General features: G+C 39.4%; 1 long non-coding RNA gene across 1 annotated transcript in view; it reads left to right on the forward strand.

The window, feature by feature from the left end:
* LOC133389946 (uncharacterized) overlaps positions 1–17,093 on the forward strand; it is a 44,514-nt gene extending 27,421 nt beyond the window's left edge. The window contains exons 2-3 of the long non-coding RNA XR_009764230.1: positions 14,840–14,934; positions 17,029–17,093. This is a non-coding gene — a long non-coding RNA (uncharacterized LOC133389946). The remainder of the gene's footprint in view (positions 1–14,839; positions 14,935–17,028) is intronic.
* The last annotated feature ends 3,599 nt before the right edge of the window (positions 17,094–20,692 follow it).

The following is a 20,692-nucleotide window of genomic DNA, read 5'->3' on the forward strand; positions in this document are numbered from 1 at the left end:
GGAAAAATCTTCAAGAGATGTGCTAGTGTATCATATAAAAAAGAGGAACAGAGATGCGGCTTTGCAACAATACTTCAGTGATATGTTCGGAACTGATGGCAAGAAAATATCTGTGAAAAAGGAAATTCCTATCAGACTTTTATTATATGACTATGACAGCAAGATTATTGGGCTCGTAAAGTTGGAAGATGGAACCAATACGGATAATGGAAGAAGAGCGATTTGAAATTACTGGATTTAGTAGACTTGATGAGTTGGATTAATTGACATGTTTATCTAGAAAAAAAATTGATGGACATATATCTCAAGAATTGGAAACTTCTCTTTGACTTTTTGTGGAAGAATAAAATGATATGATGTTAATGAGATTTGTAACCAATTAAGATAACCGCTGGAGGAAGGTGATTTTATAATCTATAAGATACAGGCTTGTTATATATTATAGACTTATAGCTGAACTATGACAAACTGGAAGTCAATTTTTTAATATATTTTTTTCTTTTTATTGTATTAGTTATGGATTTGTGTTTTTTCTTTTTGTATTGTTTTGGTTTTGAAAATTTGAATAAAAATTAATTGAAAAGAAAAAAGAAGCTACAATAAATTGTATGGGAGCTGCATATACATTTGGAGGTACAAATCTACATTTGAAAAGGGAAAAGGTGCGTTATATTATGTCGTGATGAGTTCTGTGTGTGCCACAGCTAACACTTCTCAGAGTTAGAACCAGCTAAAATGTCTTAACATATGCAAAGTAATTTAAGTGCAAGTTGTCCATAGATTAAAAGCGAAGCTGTGATTTAAGAAGATGTACTCAGAGGACAAAAAAATTTATAGTGGGTCAGTTGATAACTAGTTATTTGCAACCATTATAAATGGAGTTCTGGCTATTTTAATTCAGAGAAGGCAGTGGGTTGGTTGTCTGTTCGCTTTAGTTTAATAACTGGTTAGTTGCAATACTTTTGTGTGACAATCATATGTTTAAGCTGCCTTCTTGTTGTTCAGGGGGCTTGGGGAGGGTTGTTGGCCATGCGTTTTAATAGGCAGTCACTGCAGTTTTACTCTGAAACTTAAGTGCTGCATTAATCTGATAAGAATATCTGATTTAAAGCTATGGGAAGACAGTTTCCACTTTTATGTTTTCCAAGAAGAGTGAAGCAATGCCTTGTCTGTTCCAAGTATGAGGCAGTACATCAGGTCAAAAGCTTAATTAACTTTTTTAAAAATGTAACTCAGCAACATAACTCTGTTATCCTTTAAAGACTGTAAGATGCTTCTTTAGTCAGTCAGGGAAGCACTTGCAAACATAACACACACAAATTTCCACTGAGCTGTGAACGTGCCCTTTTTATAATTTAAGCAGTTAAGCATAATAAATGTGTCTTGTTTTTAGTACTCCTCACTGATGAGGTTGACTTTACTGCTCCCTGTACTTGCAGTCTTAGAATGATTAATTAATTAGGCATAAATGGAGGATGCAAAAAACCTCCACCCTCATATCATTTATTATACAATATGTAATTGAGACATATATTTTTATTGAAGTCCCAGTCAGCTATAGCACACAAGACAAGAAACAGAGAGGTGCAATTGAGGGTTCTTTTAATAATACCCATTATTTAAGAATGAATAGTATGTGGACCTTGTGGGCTAGAGAAAAGTGCAACCGCATGCTTTCAGCAGGACTTTAGACAGTCTATTAAATTAGTATGAACGAGATGATGTGATGGAACAGCAGTCCACCTTTTATCAACCTAAGGGTTGTGCCAGATGGATGTGCTTTCAAGAGCTGCTTGCACCATTTCAACTTGTTCCTTCTAGGAGGAAGGGTGGAATATAAATTTAATAAATAAACAAACTCATTGGACTCCATCAATCAAGTTATGCATACTCACATAATATCCTATATGAATTAAAATTACAGGAATGGGGCACCTATAAGCTATCAAGTCTACACAAATGACTTCCTGCACTTACTTTGCAGCTATCCTAGGACAGTATAGCCTATGTGGACTACAACTCCCATTGTTCCTGCTATTGGCTATTCTGGCTGGGCTGATGCAAACAGTTTTCTATAATATCTGGAAAGCACCATGCTGGCTACCCCTGTCTTAGGATATATGTCCCATTTGCATTTATTTGAGACACATCCTGTACTGCAGCGATGTAACTGAATACATGGAGAGCTGTAACCTTTCCAACCACCTATCTGCAGTTTATCCCTAGAGGCCAACAGATGCCCTACAAAGTTCATCAGCAGACTTTTCTTAATCGACAGAATCAACAACTTCCAGTACTCAGAGGTTTATTATAACTGAAAAATTGAGATTGCATTTCTAATTATTATGGCCAGCAGGCAGTGATGCAAATGGATTATATATTTTGCCAGAGCTCCCATAAAATTATGCTATAACTCTGAGCGTGGAGATGAATAGGAATGAAAGGTTTTTCTGGAACTATATGATTTTTTTTGTAGTACTTTGTACCTTTGTCTTCTTCTCCCAATAGACCCTATCCTTCATTAATGAATCTAATCCCTTTAAAAAGCTATTGCTATTTTTACTACTGACCACCACAAAATCCTTCCTCAACTAATCTATGTTCTTTTCTTAAACAATCTAGCAGTTTGCATTGGATGACCTTGATTTCTTGCATTTATGTATGTGTGTGTGAAAGAATAAATCATCCTTCTGTAGTCACACTTTCTAATACCATCTTCACTATTAAAACCTTATATAACATCCCCCTTTATTAACCTTATCTGTAAAGTAACCATTCTCAACTGCTTAATGCAGGGATAGGGAATCTGTCACCCTCCAGAAATATTGTTGGGCTTCAACCACCATCAGCCCCAGCCAACATGGCCAAAGGTAAGGGATAATGGGAATTGTAGCACAGTAACATCTAAAGGGCTGCAAGTTCTACATCTCTGGTAAAAGCCTTTCTTAGGCTGCAAACCTGTAAATAGTGAGATTTATTTTTCAGTAGATATGAATAGGATTGCACCCTTAGTTAGGAACTGATATATTCCATGGATCATTTCCATTACCGTCTCTATTTCTAATACATCCTTTTAGAGGTAGAAAATCAGAAATATATAGAATATTCCACATTCTGATACACCTTCTATATATACAATGGAATTATGATACAGTAGGGCCCCGCTAATACGGCGGGTTAGGGACCAAGCCCCCGCCGTAAAGCGGAAATCGCCGTAAAGTGGGGCCCCATAGACTATAATGGGCCACGTCATGCAAAAATGACGTCAAAATGACATCAAAATGGCACGCGATGGAAAAAACCCGCCGTATTAACGGAACAAGTGCTGTAAGAGCGGGGCCTTTCCCTAATTGAAAACCACCACATGAATGAAGCACCGTAAAGCGGGGCCCTACTGTACTTGTATTTTGGTTATACTCTCTTTCCTAATTTCCTAACACACGTTTGCCATATTTTACTGCCACAGCATATTGAGCCCATATTATTTACGGTGATTGTTCTGTTGCTCTGCAAGTCTGCTTTCTGTGTCACCAAGCTACATCAGAACGTATCAATGCACATATGGAGTAGGATTATTTGACATATGGTGTTTTGTATGTATTAATCTCACCTCCCATTCCTCATCCAGTCTGAGATTTGTCAGCTTTTCATTGTAGATTTTACTATACAACTTTGCTTTTACTATACTACTTTGCTTTCACCTGCACAGTAAGGCAGCTCACTATTCATGTCTGTTTTTTTAAGTAAAAAATGCAAAAAAGAAAGATCAGAGTGCTAGACAAGCTGCATTTTCCCATGGTTCCCCCCTCCCCATTTTAACCTACTACTATTTAAAGTAATGTAATTAAATATTAAGCTACTTTACACTGTATTTGGTTGAAACAATACTTCAAGTTTCACTCTTTCTCAACCTCCCCATAAAAAACTGGGTTTATTTACTGTAATGTGAGTAGGAACCCAAGTGAATTAGAAATAGTTGTATGGGGGAATCAGTTTGGGGTGGGACCAGCAGGAAAATGAAAGAAGAGCTCTCTGTCTGGGTTAGAGCATTACAGCTCTTGATTCTACAGCCACACATTGTTAAGTAAAGTTTGTTCCTTCTAACCAGTATTTGTAGTTCATTTCAAATCTTGTAAATATTACATGGTGTCAGAAGACTACCTAAAAACATAAGGCAGTGAAAAATGGACCAGCTGAAGCCTCCAGGAAAGTTGGTGTTTGAAGGAAATGCAGCAGAGAACTGGAGAAAATGGAAGCAAGGGTTTGAATTGTACTGCATTGCAAGTGGAGCAGATAAGAAAGATGAGAGACTCCAGTCAGCATTATTACTGCATGTGGCAGGTGAAGAAGCAAGAGAGGTATTTAATACTTTCCAGTTTGATGATGATGCAGATAAATATAGAATTCAAGTTTTGATGAATAAATTTGAAGCATATTGTGTGCCCAGAAGAAATGTTACTTATGAAAGGCAAAGGTTCTTCACTAGAATACGGAGTGAAGGAGAAAGTATAGACCAATATGTGACTGATTTGAAGCTTTTGGCTCAGACCTGTGAATTTGGGGAGCTGTGTGATTCTCTTATTAAAGATCGCATAGTGTGTGGCATTCAGAAAGACAGATTGAGAGCCAAGTTACTGAGAGAGAGTGATTTAACCCTTGAGTGTGCAGTGCAGGGCAGAAGAAGTGGCTGCAAAACAGATGAAAGATTTTGGAGCAACAGAAAAACAAATGGATGCCTTACAGGGCAAAAGTACATTTGAGAAGCCAAAAGTAAGCCAGCCTCAATGCAAATGGAGCCTTGGCACTACTTCCGGCCCCCAAGAAAAGGAAATGCCACAGAGGCCTGTAGAAGCAGCAAAGGCCTGCTACAAGTGTGGTATCAGTCATCATGACATAAATGTTTGTCCTGCATATGGGAAGGAATGCAGAAGATGTGGCAAACTTAATCATTTTGCTAAAATGTGTAAAACTAGGGATAGAAAACTTCAAGGCAGACAAATGTTCTCAGTAGCAGATACAACTAAAATGCTCATGGTTTCTTCATTGGCACATTGAATTCTACAGCTGTGGAAGATGAATGGTGTGTGGATCTTTTCATAAATGATCACAAGTATGGGACCTTTAAGATTGACACAGGAGCACAGGATAATGCAATGTCTTTAAAAACATACAAAGCCTTGCAAGCTGAACCACTTCAGCATTCAAATACTAGATTAATAACCTACTCTGGAAAAAGACTACATGTGTCTGGTAAATGTAACCTGGATTGCAAATATAAAAATCAAAGAGCTGAGTTGGAATTTCACATAGTAGACTTTGATGCACAAGCTGTACTCGGTCTCCGGGCTGTGACTAATTTAAATTTGGTGCAAAGAGTTAATTTAATGAAAAGAGCTCCAGTAGATCAATGGGATGTTGCTGTTGAATACAAAGATGTATTTGAAGGCTTAGGTTGCTTACCAGAGAAATACACCATCAAAATCAACCCACAGGTTCCACCTGTAATTCATGCACCTTGGAAGGTTCCAGTGGCACTAAGGGATAAAGTCCAAAAGGAACTGACTCGTATGGAGCAATTAAAAGTCATAGTCAAGGTAGAAGAACCTACAGAGTGGGTGAATTCAATTGTGGTTGTAGACAAGCCTGGCTGGGACCAGATAAGAATATGTTTAGATCCAAGAGATATGAACAGAGCAATTTTAAGAGAACATTTTCAATTGCCTACTGTAGAAGAAATTACCAGTAAGCTAACAGAAGCAGAATTGTTTACTGTTCTTGATGCCAGTAGTGGATTTTGGCAAATTCATCTAGATGACAACAGTTCCAGGCTATGTACATTTAATACACCTTTTGTCAGGTACTGATTTACAAGAATGCCATTTGGTATATCTTCAGCTCCTGAGGTCTATCAGAGGATGATCCAACAGACATTTGAGGATATTGATGGGGTCACATGCTACATAGATGATATCCTGGTGTGGGGGAAGACCAAACAGGAACATAATGAGAGACTGATGAGAGTTCTGGACAGGTGCCAAGAGAGGAATCTGAAATTGAACAAAGTGAAATGCAAATTTGCCATGACTGAAATACAATATCTAGGACGCATCTTAACCAAAGAAGGACTAAAACCTGATTCATCCAAAATAGAGGCCATCACTGAAATGCCCAGCCCAAGTAACAAAGCTGATCTTCAAAGATTTCTAGGAATGGTGACTTACCTAGCAAAGTTTATCCCAAATTTGGCAACAGTAACAACCCCTTTAAGACAGCTGTTGGCCCAAGATGTTGAATTTTGCTGGATGTCAGTTCATGAAAGGGCATTCACACAGTTGAAAAAACTATTAACAAAAGCTCCTGTTTTGAAATATTATAATGCGAAAGAACCTGTAACTCTGTCAGTGGACGCTAGTTCTAAAGGCTTAGGTGCTGTACTGTTGCAAAGAGGTGCACCTGTTGCATATGCTTCTAAAGCAATGACTGCGGCCCAACAGAACTATGCTCAAATAGAAAAGGAAATGTTGGCAATAGTGTTTGGATGCACAAGATTCCATCAATTTCTCTATGGCAAAAAAGTGACTGTAGAAACAGACCACAAACCATTGGAGGCAATTTTCAGAAAACCTTTGCATAATGCACCTCCAAGAATCCAAAGATGGCAGTTAACACTGCAGAAATATCAATTACAAATGCACTATAGACCAGGCAAAGAATTAATAATTGCTGATATTATCTTGAACATATCTTGAACAGAGTGAAGGAATAAGTTCTGAAGAAGCTGAGGTTGCTGTTAACCTCATGTTCTCTTATTTACCAATCTCCGAATCAAAACTGAAAGAATTTCAGGTGGCTACTGAAAAGGATAGCATTTTGCAAATCCTGAAAAATGCCATTTTGCAGGGGTGGCCAGATAGAAGAGTAGAAGTTCCAGAGTGTATACGTGTTTATTGGAATTACAGAGAGGAATTAAGTGTTCATGATGGACTCATTTTTAAAAGTGACAGAATCATAGTACCACAAGATTTGAGGAAAGAGATATTGAATATTATACATGAGAGTCATCTGGGTGTTGAATTATGTAAAAAGCAGGCATGAGAAACTGTATATTGGCCAGGTATGTGTGCCCAGATTGAAGAATTGGTACTGTCATGTACCACATGTCACACCTTCAGAAATAAAAACCAAAAAGAACCAATGTTACCTCATGAAATTCCAAGAAGACCTTGGCAGAAGCTAGGAATAGACTTGTTTGAATTTCAAAGAAAGGACTATCTACTTTTGGTTGATTATTATTCAAAATATGTGGAAATATGTTTGCTTGAGGACACTACAAGTAGATTTGTAATTTTACACTGCAAATCTATATTTGCAAGACATGGTATAGCTGAAGAGGTTGTCAGTAATAATGGCCCTCAGTTTTGCTCTAGAGACTTTAAAATGTTTGCCAAAGATTGGGACTTTGTTCACACAACATCCAGTCCACTATTTCCTCAATCAAATGGAATGGCAGAAAGAGCGATCCAAACAGTAAAGAGGATTCTTAAGAAATTTAGTCTGAATAACACAGATCCTTATCTTAGTTTATTGGATTACAGAAATACGCCTACAGTAGATACAGCCTCACCTGCACAACTTTTAATAGGGAGACGTTTAAGAACCAGGTTGCCTACCTCAGCACCATTGTTACTACCTCAGCCGGTAAAAGGTGACATACAGACACATCTGAAGAGGAGACAAGAAAAACAGAAGCTTTACTTTGACAAAGGTTCAAAGCCTTTACCACCTTTGCAGGTTGGTGGTTCTGTTAATGTTTGGCAAAATGGAGTGTGGAAACCAGCAAGAGTGACTGGACAAAACATGACTCCAAGATCACATTTGGTTCAGACTGATGATTTAGCTGTCTACCAAAGGAACAGAAGAGATCTTCAAAGCACTCCAAGTTGTGAACCAAAAATGGATGAGACTACTGAGACTGCAACTGTACCTCCATCAGAGGTAGACCTATCAGAGTCTCAAGACAACAAAAGTGGAACAGCTGTAGCACAAAGTGCCAGTGATATACCAGAAAAGATTTTGGACTCTGAGTTACCTGTTACTACATCAAGAGGCAGAGTGATCAGAAAACCAATTCGATACAGACAGTAGTTTCTATCATTTTCTTTTAAAAAAAAGGGAGATGTAATGTGAGTAGGAACTCAAGTGAATTAGAAATAGTTGTATGGGGGACCAGTTTGGGGTGGGACCAGCAGGAAAATGAAAGAAGAGTTCTCTGTCTGTGTTGGAGCATTACAGCTCTTGATTCTGCAGCAACACACTGTTAAGTAAAGTTTGTTCCTTCTAACCAGTATTTGCAGTTCATTTCAAATCTTGTAAATATTACATTTACAAAGCAGAAATAAAGCATTATAATCACGCTACCTGCCAAGCCATTCCCATTAACTCACAAAAAAGTATTACAGAGACGATGTTCTAATTCTATGAATGCATTTTTCACAGCTCTTTCATAAACACTCTGCTTATCTACATAATAACCATAACGCTGTTCTAAGGCTGAACTAAATTATTTTATTTATTTATTTATTTATTTATTGTATTTATATGCTGCCCCATAGCCAAAGCTCTCTGGGCGGTTTACAATAATTAAATATTATGGTGATGATTTGTCACCTAGAACATGGGTTGCTACTAGACAGGTGCAAGGGGGGTTGGGTTGAGTGTTGTAAAGGAATTGAGGGAGTGAACAGAGATGAGTCTAGATTATGGAACTCCCCTGCTTTGAAATCTTTAAAAGCCAGCAGTCACATCCACATCATATATTTAAAGCACATTCATACCAGTTGAACAGTCATGGCTTTCCCCAAAGAATCTTGGGAACTGCAGTGACAGAGCTACAAATCCAAGCACCCTTAACAAACTACAGTTTCAAAGATTATTTGGGGATGCCATGTGCTTTAAATGTATAGTGTGGACGTGCCCAGGCCTAATTTCCTAACTATGACAGTCAGCTGAATTCCTTTGGTAGGAACAAGGCTGTCCCTACCATTAGACAGAGTGAGACAGCTGCCTGAGGCAGCAAATGCTAGGGAGCAGGGAGTAGCAATGAGTTGTTGGAGGACAGAACTGGGTGTGTCATGCAGTGTGCCCTGCATCCCCTAAACTAGCCTACTGTCCTTGGTCAACAAAGTTCAAGTAAGATAAACTGCCAGTCCAGTTGGCTTCTATACATAGAGTTTTAGGGGAGGGTTCATTTTGTCCTTCACCTCAGGCAATAAAATGTTTTGGACCAGCCCTGAGTATGAACTTAGCTGCAAGATTCTATACATTTGCAAATGTTTTCATTCCCCATTCCATTTCATTCCACACAGAGTTGTTCAGACATTCCTGAGAAATGTTGCCAGTTTTATCAAAGCTATTCAGCTTTTCTCAAAATTCTGTGGATATTTTTGCCCAGCCATAAAACTCCAAGTTGACCTCAAAATTTTGAAGGTAAAAGTTGGTAACAATTTAGGAATTTGTGGACTCTTCTTAAAATAATTTTTCTCCCTTCAAAATTCTTCTGCTGTTTTGCCTAAACAGGCAATTCCAAATTCACCTTGAAATTTTACTTCTGGCAAAATTTGATAGAAGCTCCACATACAATAAGCTACGTACACTATAGAATAGACATTTGGCACTTGAGGTCAAAAGTCGCTTTCTGTATGGAGTTTGCAGTTTCTTACATGCATATATTCTAATAGCAAATTCATTTTCTGAAAGTGAATACTGAGGTCACCAAAGTAGCGCCATCCTCACCCAATAGCATGGTATCAAGAAAACTGAAGTACAAAACATCTTTAGGGGGAGAACCCGAAGGGGAAGACCCCCCCCAACTGGCCTAATGAGGGCTGAGCATGCTAATTTCATTTATTCAAATATTTATACAATGTTTGAACCACTCAGGGTACACTCCAAACTCCCTCCCCCTGCTGGCAGGGTTGTATGGAGTGGCAGAGCCGCCATCACACTTGTAGCCCAGCTGCTCACAGCAGCAGTGGCAGAAGAGGGGCAGCAGCCCTATACCTAGCTTTCCTTGTTGGGTGGGGCAGCCACATTTGTTGGTGGGGCATTTGGGATCACTTAAGTAATTATAGGGTGCTTGTGATAATGAAAAATCTACCCTCAGTCAGGGAAAGCCTCGAGTAAGCAGACTTTGGGGGGCTTTTCTAGATGAGTACAGATGAGTTGTGCTCTTGCCCTGCCTTATTCACTAAATTTTTTCAGAAGGTCATATTCTTATATTGCTCCTATTCTTAAAACAAACCATATTTCTTTAAATAGAGGCTGTAATTGTCTGTCATTCACAAATTAAACAGAAGACAATCCCCCCAAAATACTAGGGGGGTGAGGGGGTGATGTCCCTATTTGCTTCCCCCCCCTGCTACAGAGCTGGGGGGCAGGACAATTGGGCCAAGCTGACACAATGATTGGATCTCTATCAGGCCTGATGCCACTGGGTAACAGCAGCTAGACTGGCTTAGGATTCAGCAGATCCAAGGCCGGCTCTGCTCCACCCCCTCAGAATGCCCTGTTTCTTTCTACCGGTGAAGATATCACCAGTGAGCCTCTTGACCACCTGCACTTTTGGCAGACAAAAGGGGGAGGTCAGCATTGACACAGTAATGTTTCTGTCACTCCATCAGTGATAGATGGTGGGAGGCCAGGTTGGTTGGCAGATGTAAATGGAGGGGCACCCCTGCTTGCTTCAAACCACCTATTGCCTGGTGCAAGGGGGTTGGGGTTGGATTGTTCTCTTACTATAAAAAAACCTCTGTTTTTACATAAAGACAATAAAAGTACAACATTCATTTTCTAAGAATGAGATTAAAGTAAAGCAAAACTACATATCATAAATAAAAATGAGCAGTGTGCAAAACAAAAAATTAAAATTAAAATTAAGAATCGGTGTCCAGGATAGCTTGGGTGAGCATTAGGCATGGGTGAGAATTTCAATTCAGTTTGCATTTCAAGTCAAATCTATCAAATACACATTCTCTGAAACAATATGAGAACCAAAACACAGCCATCTTTTAAAATTTGACCTTATCTGAATTTTGTGATGCAGTTTGCCAACCAAGCAATGTTTACAAAAATTCATATATTAAGGGAAAGAGTACATAAAAATGAATATATGAGTAAAAATAATATGCAAAATTCCATTATATCATGAGATATATTTACATTAGTCAAAACTGTCTACAAAAATGTGTTTATTAGGATAAATTTGCACTAAAAAGCTGGAGTATTTTCATGATGATTTTTTTTCTTTAAAAAATCACCAATTGCTGTAGAAGTGTGGAGAACTAAATTTAAGATTGCATAAATGAGAGAACCAAAATTGGCAACTTTCTGTCCATAATAGGCATAGACATTTTAAAAAGGTATTTAATGTTTAATTACTTTCTCTGCCTCACAAATTACCTGAGGGAATACATTCCAGAATGTAGGTGCTATTACCAAGGAGACTCACTTCTTCATTGTTGCCAAGTTACAATCCATTAGTTGTGGAACACTAGATGGCCACAAAACACTGTTTCTGTTGAGGGGGGAGGAACGGAAAACTGGGAGAAATGGAAGACCCTGAAAAAAGGTCTGTCTGTCTGTCTGGAATCCTGATATGGAGCTCTTCACCCTGTAACATTTTATACTAGCCTATGGCAAAGACAGACTTGAATGTACCATTCTAATAAATACGCAAAGCATATAATAATAGATATAGACACACATATAAAGATTTAAAATTTGAAGAGGGATTCTTAATCTAAATGATAAATAATCAGAGTAATTTTAGCATTTGTAAAACTGCAGCCTGGTTTTAATTATTCCAAGACATCGGAAGCTCATCTTGAATGTTATTTTCTGGCTATGAAGAAAGATGAACTGTTAAGGCTCCTTCACTCCTTTTAGTAAATTGAGGTGACTTAGTAGGGTGATCTGGCTGATCAACTGAGGAAAGATGCAATGTACATACATACAAGATAAAAAGAGGTAGAGAGAGAGAGACAGAAGATGACTGGCTAGCAAAAGACTAAACTTTTGAATAGAATTTAGTAAAGGTGTACAAAAAACTGCTTTGTTCACACTTTTGAGACTCCATTCTTCCCCCATGAAGATGAGGACCATTTTTCAGCTGATTTTGTGGAAAGTTGGTGAATTCAGTTAAATTTCCAGAGTTGGAGCTGAGGGCTTGGTGCTTACCTTACTTAATAACTGTATGGGGTGGCCACGTTTTTTGATTGATTGTTGTTTTTACTGTTTGAGGAAAGGCCATGGCTCAGTGGTAGATCATCTGCTTTACATGCAGAAGGTCACAGGTTTAATTTCCATGTCCAGGTAGGAATGGGAATGTCTCCTGCTTTAAATCCTGGAGAGCTGCTGCCAGTCAGTGTTGACAATCCTGAGCTAGATGGACCAATGATCCAACTTGGTATAAGGCAGCTTCCTCTGTTCCCGTTTTCTGCCCTTTGCATACTTTTTTAAAAAAAGCCTCAGACTTCTTGCAGCAACACAAGGGATTCTAAAGCCTCCACGCCTGGCAAGAGCACTTTCTAAAATGCTCATTGGAAAATGTTATATCATGAAGTCCTCCCATGAGTACTCCAGGAACTGCGGTTGGCCAGGGAGGCAGGAGGAGACTCACAGAATCATAGACTCATAGAATCATAAGGGCATCGAGTCCAACCCTCTGCTCAATACAGGAATCCCAATTAAAGCATACCCTACAGGTGGCTCCAGCAAGTAGCATAAGGCTTTTAAAAAATTACAAGGAAGAAGCCTTCTTTATCGTCAAAAAACCTTGCCATGGACCTTGTCATAGTAATTCATGCAAAAGTGTTCAGAAACTGAAATTGGTACAAAATACTGTGGCCAGCGTGTTGACTAGAGCTAAGAATTTTAACCATATTATATGTATGTTGTTTGAGGTGCACTGGTTCAGTTTGTTTCTGGGCTCCATTGAGGGTGCTAGAGATAACTTTTAATGTTCTTAAAGGCTAGGAATGTGGGTACCTTACAGACCACCTTCTTCCATAAGTCCCTTTCCTTGTGCTCCAGATGTCATCTAAGGAACGACTTCAGTTTTTTAAACCTTGAGAGGCTTCGCAGGCGGTCATAATGGATAGCTCTTTTCTGTTGTGCTACCTGTTCCCTGTGGAAAGCCTTGCCTACTAAGATGTGCCAGACTCCATTTTTATTTTATGTGTTGGACAAAAATTTGCCTGTAAAGAATCTTTATCTGGCTGAATCTTTTCTTTACTGGCTTGTTTTTTTAATGCTGTTTCTGTTTTGACTGCTGTTCCAGAAATTGGGTTGTATACACCTAGGTTTCACTTAGAGTAGACCCAATGAAATGAATAGTCTTAAGTTAATTTTGTCTATTAATTTCAGTGGCTGTACTCTGAGTATAAGGCTGGATACAACCCACTGTCATTGTTTTTGGTTTTTATTAGCAATATTGGGGTTTTATTTATTTATTTAATTTATCTCCTGCATCTTCTCGCACAAGGAGCCCAGGGCGACAAACAACAAAACACTAAAAAAACCCACTACAAAACATATTAAAATCAAAACATCTTTCAAAACCACACACATACAGTAGGGCCCCGCTTTACAGCGCTTCACTTTACAGCGCTTTGCTAATACAGTGGTCTCAATTAGACACAATTAGACTAAAGCCCCACTCATATGGCGCTTGTTCTGCTTTTGCAGCAGTTTTTGGGCATCGCACAACATTCTATTCAATGGGTTCCGCTTTACAGCGGTTTTCACTTTACAGCGGAGGTCCGGAACGTAACCTGCCGTATGAGTGGGGCCCTACTGTATATTAATTATTTTCTTTAAAAAATGTTTAAAAATATCTTAAAAAGTAATTCCAACACAGATGGAGACTAGGATAAGATCTTTACTTAAAAGACTTGTTGAAAGAGGAAGGTCTTCAGTAGACATCGAAAAGATAACAGATGGCTTCTGTCAAATATTTAAGGGGATGGAATTCCAAAGAGTAGGTGCCACTATACTAAAGGTCTGCTTCCTATGTTTTAAGGAACAGACCTACAGGCGGGCCCCGCTTATACGGCAGGTTCCGTTTTGGACCCCTGCCGTAAAGTGGAACCCCATTGATTATAATGTGGTGCGTAGCATGAAAATGACATGAAAATGCCGCAAAATTGCAAAAATCGGCTTTAAAAGGGGGAATTAAAGCTACTGCATTAAAGGAACGCCGGGAAGCGAAGCGCCGGGAAGCGGGGCCCTACTGTACTGATAAGATGGTATCTGCAGGAGGCCCTCACCTACAGTGTGCAGTGACTGACTGGGTATAAGAAGGGGTAAGACGATCTTTCAGGTATCCTGGTCTCAAGCTGTATAGGGCTTTGCTCACCAAAACCAACCCCTTGAACTTAGCCCAGTAGCTAGTGAGCAGCCAGTGCAAAAATACAAAAGGCCATGGGGAAAGGGTTGTTACTCCCTTATAGGTGGCAATGGCAGTGGCAGGTGAGCTTCAAAGACAGTGCCTTGCCTGTACATAATTTAATTAGTTATATACAAATTAATAATACAAGAATGAAAGAAGTCAAATTTTTTCTTGGCTTCTCAACATTATTAAAATTACCCAACATTTATTCTTCACTAGATCATTTTTAAAAAGCTAGGAAAGGATGGGAAGAAATGTTAGATCCAGCTGTGTAGTTGAAGTTCTAGCTAACCACAGCTATTGTGCATACATATAAACATGATTTACAGGAATGTAATGTCAGTTGTTGAATACTTGAAATTATTTAAAATAAACCAACCTTTGAATTTGCAGAGATGAAACCAATATTCTATCTCACATTCCCAGTATTTCATGGATTCCCACAATCCTGTGATGTCTAAAGTTCTTCAACCTTGAAATTAAGTAAGGTATTGATTTTGCTTATTTACTTTGAGCTATAGTGAATTTGCAATTTATCAAATTGAGGCTCAAGGGGGAGGGGGGAAATCAAGGTTAATATTCCAGGGATCTGCATGCTTTTAAAGACTTGTACTAGTTCCCAGAGTTGTGTGGTTGGTTTCACATTTATATTGATTTTGAGAAGAATTTTATTAGCTAGGGTTGGAGCAATAAGACATATTTTTCCCTTTTTGTTTTAGCTTCTATGTTGACACAATTCCCATTGTTCCCCATGACAGAGAAAAAACAAACGGCAGAATATGATTAACTTCCAGTCCTCCCATCTCCACACAGCATCCCCCCAAACTCTGATGTCTTTTTCCAGTGACTTATTAGTCAGATGTAGTCTCAATAGCTGGATCCAGCTATTCTGCTAATGAACTGTGTTCAGCTTACATTCTTTTCCTGATTAGCTGAGTTGAAATCATTGACTGTGTTTTTGTTAACATTTCCAGTGATTATCCTCTCTCTGTTACTTTTGTTTACTTTCAGTGATTTCATCATATAGAAAACTATTATTGGCTACATAGTATTGTGATGTATCCCATCTACTACACAATTCCTGATTGGCTGGGTGGGATCATCCATGCAACTGTATCAGCACTGACACTTCCCACAAAACCTCTCATTATTTTTCAGTGGAGTCTGCTAGGAGATAAAACACAGATAAATAAGAGGGGACAGCTGGGTCATGCTGTCCTAGCTATAGGTTACAGCATTCTCAAATGAGAGCTTTGCTGCTTTCTCAAAAATTCCTGGTCTATGTAAAATGGCTACACCCTAATGCCCATGAAAGACGGGAATTGTGGAATAAGCTACTCATGCCACATTCTCAACTACAAAGGGACTGGACACATTATAGCAATCTCTTTCAGGGAATCTCAAAGATAATCTAGTCCAAATCCAGCAATATTTATGACTGCAACTGTAAAATGAGATGGGGCATAGATGCACCAGCAGTGATGGATGAGGAGGTTTCCCCTGCTCTACGTGCTGCAGATCGGATAGGAGTACCTAGTTCTGTGCTCTGCTTCCATGCAGTGGAGCATCATGCTGTGTCATTATACAAAGGCCTGAAGATATATTGTAGCCAGATCAGTCTCACTCCAAACTGGGAGACAAAAAAGTGTAATAAGTTGCTAATTTTTATTGGAATAGTTTATGTTCAAGTTGGATGTGTGAAGGTGTGTGAGGTTTTAAGCCTCATGCCATTTAGAATTGAACTTCCAAAGTTCTCTGAAGTGTGTGTATGTGTTTGTCATCTGATTCAGAGAAGTGAGTGAAGACACACAATACAGATTACTCTTTTTCTGAATAGAACTGTTTATATGGAATACTTCATAGTTCAACCAATGGTGAAAAAAGTGGGGGAAGTGACTTACTTCAAATACTTTGGACCTCTAACTCCATGTACTGCTTTTTGCATTTCTTTTAAAGAGCACTTAAAGCCTGGATCATTGATTTCTGCATGGGAGAATCAATGTCTTCAACTGAGATAGAAAACATTCTTTCCAATTCATGTGGGTACTTTGTTTATGTAAAATATTTCTACTCTGCTTTTTGACCTTACTATGATCCTCACTGAAGCTTTAAGAGTGCAGTCCTCTACTCAGACATATGCCCCACTGGGTTTAATGGCATTCACTTAGGATTGCTGCATAAGAAACCTATTGAGTTCCTAGTTTTGGCCCATCTCTGCCTTAAATGAACAGTTTTTCTAAGGTCCAATTATATGATACAAACTCTGTATCATATAATATTATACAATATGATACAGAGAACTGAATCTGGATCTGACATGGGTCCTCTTGACTTTTTTTCCAGATGTATAAAGCAGCCTTAGATTGGAGTGGATTGTTATGAGTTATGTGAGGGGACGTGAGTACCCCCCGAAACACACATCCCATAGTTAATATCAGATTTGTGTTAGCTTACTTAAATCCAATCATGAATCACCTGTATCACACTCTCTTCCTACAGAGCTGTGCATTTACCACAGAATAGCAGTCCCACACTGGTTAGATTTCTAGTAGCCTTTTCTTGCCCCTTCTATGTTTTTGCAGCTTGATGTGGATCTGACTGCACTTTATTACCTCAGCTGAGAGCTTGCCACTCCTGCTGGAGCCCTTTATCTGTATTTCGGAGCCTTAGGCCTCCACCCCTTTGGAATGCAAAAGGAGGATCTGGTAAGTATTCAGCATCCCAGATGATTTGTCCCTGGGTCTTTCTTGTATTGTAATGGGGTTGCTTCAATTTTTTTTACTGAATAAGATATAATGCTCAAGAAGCTGTATGTGATGGTTGTGTTTTAAGCATTCTTTACCTTCACTGTAATATACTCAGGCCTGGCAAACTTTGATATGTGGGGGAAACACTTTTGCTGCATTCCCCCTCCCCATGCTTCCTTGTCCTGAAGCTATTCAAAGTTTGAGGGCTTTTCCTAATGTGAAGATAAGAAAATAACAGGCACACAATTGTGAATGGAAATCATGCAAATCCCTGTTGGACTGCAAGCAAATGTGTTTAGAAGCTGCTGCATGCCATAGATTGCAAACACACAATCCTGCAATGGACAGCCATAAGTCTACAAGTGCCACTTTCAGAGGCACATGTTACCAAATTCTTCCAAGCTACACAGCAAGTGGATTGGACTGTGAAAGACCAACCCAAATGATGTTTACATTTTGACAAATTTGTAGGGCACTCGAAAATCTCAAGAGAGGAGGTCAGGACTCCTGCTCCCCTGGTGCATTCACTATAGCTGCCCAATTTCCCTGCTTTTTAAAATTTGATAGAAATATCTGTGGGCTATAGGTACGTTCTTAAACTGCAAGTTTTTTTTGCCTATTAGTGCATTTCTCTGCTTTTTAATCCGGGAGGTAAGAAATGGGATCCTGTGCAAGCTTGTTGAGAATGGATTGATCATTTGCATGCTTATTGAGTTCAGTGGGATTTACTCCCCTGCAATCATGCTTAGGATAGGTGAAACTGACTGGGGGGGGAGGGAAGGATGGCTGGAGTGGGCAGGGAAGGAGGAAGAAGGAAGAGGGGAGGGGAGAAGGAAGGCAGTGGAGAGGGGAAGGAGGGAAAAGCCAGGCCTGATCATTTGCATGCTTATTGAGTTCAATGGAATTTACTCCTATGTAATCATGGTTAGGACAGGTAAAACTGACCATGGGGGAGGAGCAGGGGGAGGGGAGAGGAGAGGGAAGGAGAAAGGGAGGGGATTTTTTAAAAAAACTTTTAAACTGTAGAAGATGAAGGTCAGAGTATGGGGCAAGGTCAGTAATAGGATTACAGGTACTCTGTGAACATGGCTGATTTTTAATAAATTTCAACGGATTATGAGAACTCTGACAGAAAAAAGTCCAAAAGGCACCTGGGTTTTCTGTCTCTCTCTTTAGACTTTGAACTCTCGATTCTTTCTGACTGTTTTGTTTATCACCATGAAAATTGAGAGGGTTGTTTAGCAAGCGTTTCTGAGTTCAGGACTATAAGTTTGTAAGGCTTTGTTTTGAAATGAGCTTATGGGAAGCATCAGAATGGCATGGGGGTATTTTCAATTTAAAATTGTGGAATGTGAAAAATCCATGCTGACTATAGTATACAGCCACTCTTGTGGCTGTATAAATATGATAACCATTAAAATGTATGCTACATTTCAAGATGAGGAAGGATAATTTAAAAGGTATGTTTCATTAAGTTTAATCCTTAGTAAAGTTAGCTGTAAGTGTACTATCATGATCTATCTATCTATATATATTTCAGTGTGAGAGATTTAAGCCTATGATTAACTTTCCCACTGGAATCAGTAGAATTTGCATGGTTAGGGTTCTGTCCTGGTTCCCCAGAGATCTAGCCCATTCAGTAGGCCCATAAGGAAATATTGGATGGTATTCTACTACCTCATCCTGTCAGCACAAGGTTTATTGCTAGTGCAACAGGACTTCCCTGCACCTCTTCCCCCTGGACATGACCTGTGCCCTCTCAAATCTCCTTTGGAAGGTTTCAGAAACTCCTAAAATAGATTTAGGGGGTGCATAGGGGGAGAAGAGGGGGAAGTTCTGTTGTACAAACAAAGATGCTTGAGCTGACAGAACTACTTACTCAAAGCTATGTTGAATCCAACCCCTCGCCTTTGTATCCAGAGCTTCCATTCATGTGTTTTATTGCAAATACAGCCAAGCAGGCCAGCCTGCTTGTCTGCTAAGTGGGAAATAAGCCCCCATCTAATGCCCATTGTGTCACACCCATCCCTCTGTCATTGACTTAAGACAGGGGTGATGAACAAGATGCTCTGTAATGGTTGATGGACTACCACTCCCGACTCTGCTGAGTCTGACCATCAGCCATGTTGGACTCTTGTGGCATCTGGATGGCAGCACACTGGCTACCCTCAGCTTAAAAGCTTCAGGGGTGAGACCAGGTCAGGGAATTGAAGGTTGAGTGGGATCCAGGGATTGGCAATGGGTAGCACCTGGGTTTTTTTTTTAAGACACTACTAATGAAGATATCTGATCCACACAGCAATCAGACATACATATCCTACCTTTGCTGAGTTCCTGGTGGCCACAACCCCATCCCTAAGGGAATCTGTGTGATATTAGGTAATAAGAAAGCCACTTTGTTATTACTTAGCCTCTGTTTTAATACTGCTGTGCCACTTCTGCTTCATTTTTAAAGAATTTTGTGTTTTTGTAAAATACAAAGACAGAGCAAAGTGTACCATACAGGTAATCACTCCTCTGTAAAAAAGAAAAGGAAAAAACATGCAACAAATTTCCATCTTTCCCTGTTCCAGTGCTTGTGTGGGACTGGTTTTGTACTCCTGGTGAGATCTGGCAGAACAAGGGGCAGTTGACCAGGAGAGTGACAGTGTCTCTGGGGCTGCATTAACTTCTTCCGATGTGACCCATGACATCAAGACAAGAGGAGCAGGGAGTCCTGCAATCAGCCCAAGCCTCTTTCTGTTTGTGGGTGTGACAAGGCAGCAGAAGCAAACAGATGTCCTGTGCACCACAGGGAGATGAGGGTGGGAATGCAGCTGATTGCATATTTCTATGGAAGAGAGTCAGGAAGGATGGGAAAACAGAGCCCTTATCTGATTACTGATGGTCACAGCATTGTTTTCATATCCTTGTGTTGTGATCATGAAGCATTAATAGTATTAGGAAGAGACTGGACCTGATGCCATATGTGGAAACCAATTTAGTAAAAGATTATGCAGCAAGGCAATGATGTTCCATTTTAAATGGCAGATGCCTCATTAGTGATGATTTATTTAGATGACCTTCTCAGAGTGATGCCAGTTCTCCCCCCGCTTTCCAAGCCCTCTCCCATCTCCCAGTTCACTGTAAAACACTCCTTAGCAGGGAGAAGTAAACTCACACAGCTGAAACGCAAACTGGCTTAACCTTTCTACTCCAAAATGGTTCAGTAGCACAATGATTTACAATAGTTTGCATTAGGTTTAGACTCTGAGATTTAATTTTATAATGTATATGCAAATAATGTTAATACTATGTAAACTTATTCTAACATTATGCAAATGTGCTCCATATATTTTGGCTATGCAGAATGGCTCTGATGCTGCAGCCTGAAACCTACAACCTTCTAAGACCTACACCATTTCTTCTTATCAATTCTAAGGGCTCATAAACTAGCAGCAGCCATATTAAAAAGGATATAGTCTACGGGCAATTGATGGAGCCAGCTTGTTGAAGTTAA

This window comes from Rhineura floridana, chromosome 8, assembly GCF_030035675.1.
Source record: "Rhineura floridana isolate rRhiFlo1 chromosome 8, rRhiFlo1.hap2, whole genome shotgun sequence".
NCBI classification, from domain to species: Eukaryota; Metazoa; Chordata; class Lepidosauria; order Squamata; family Rhineuridae; genus Rhineura; species Rhineura floridana.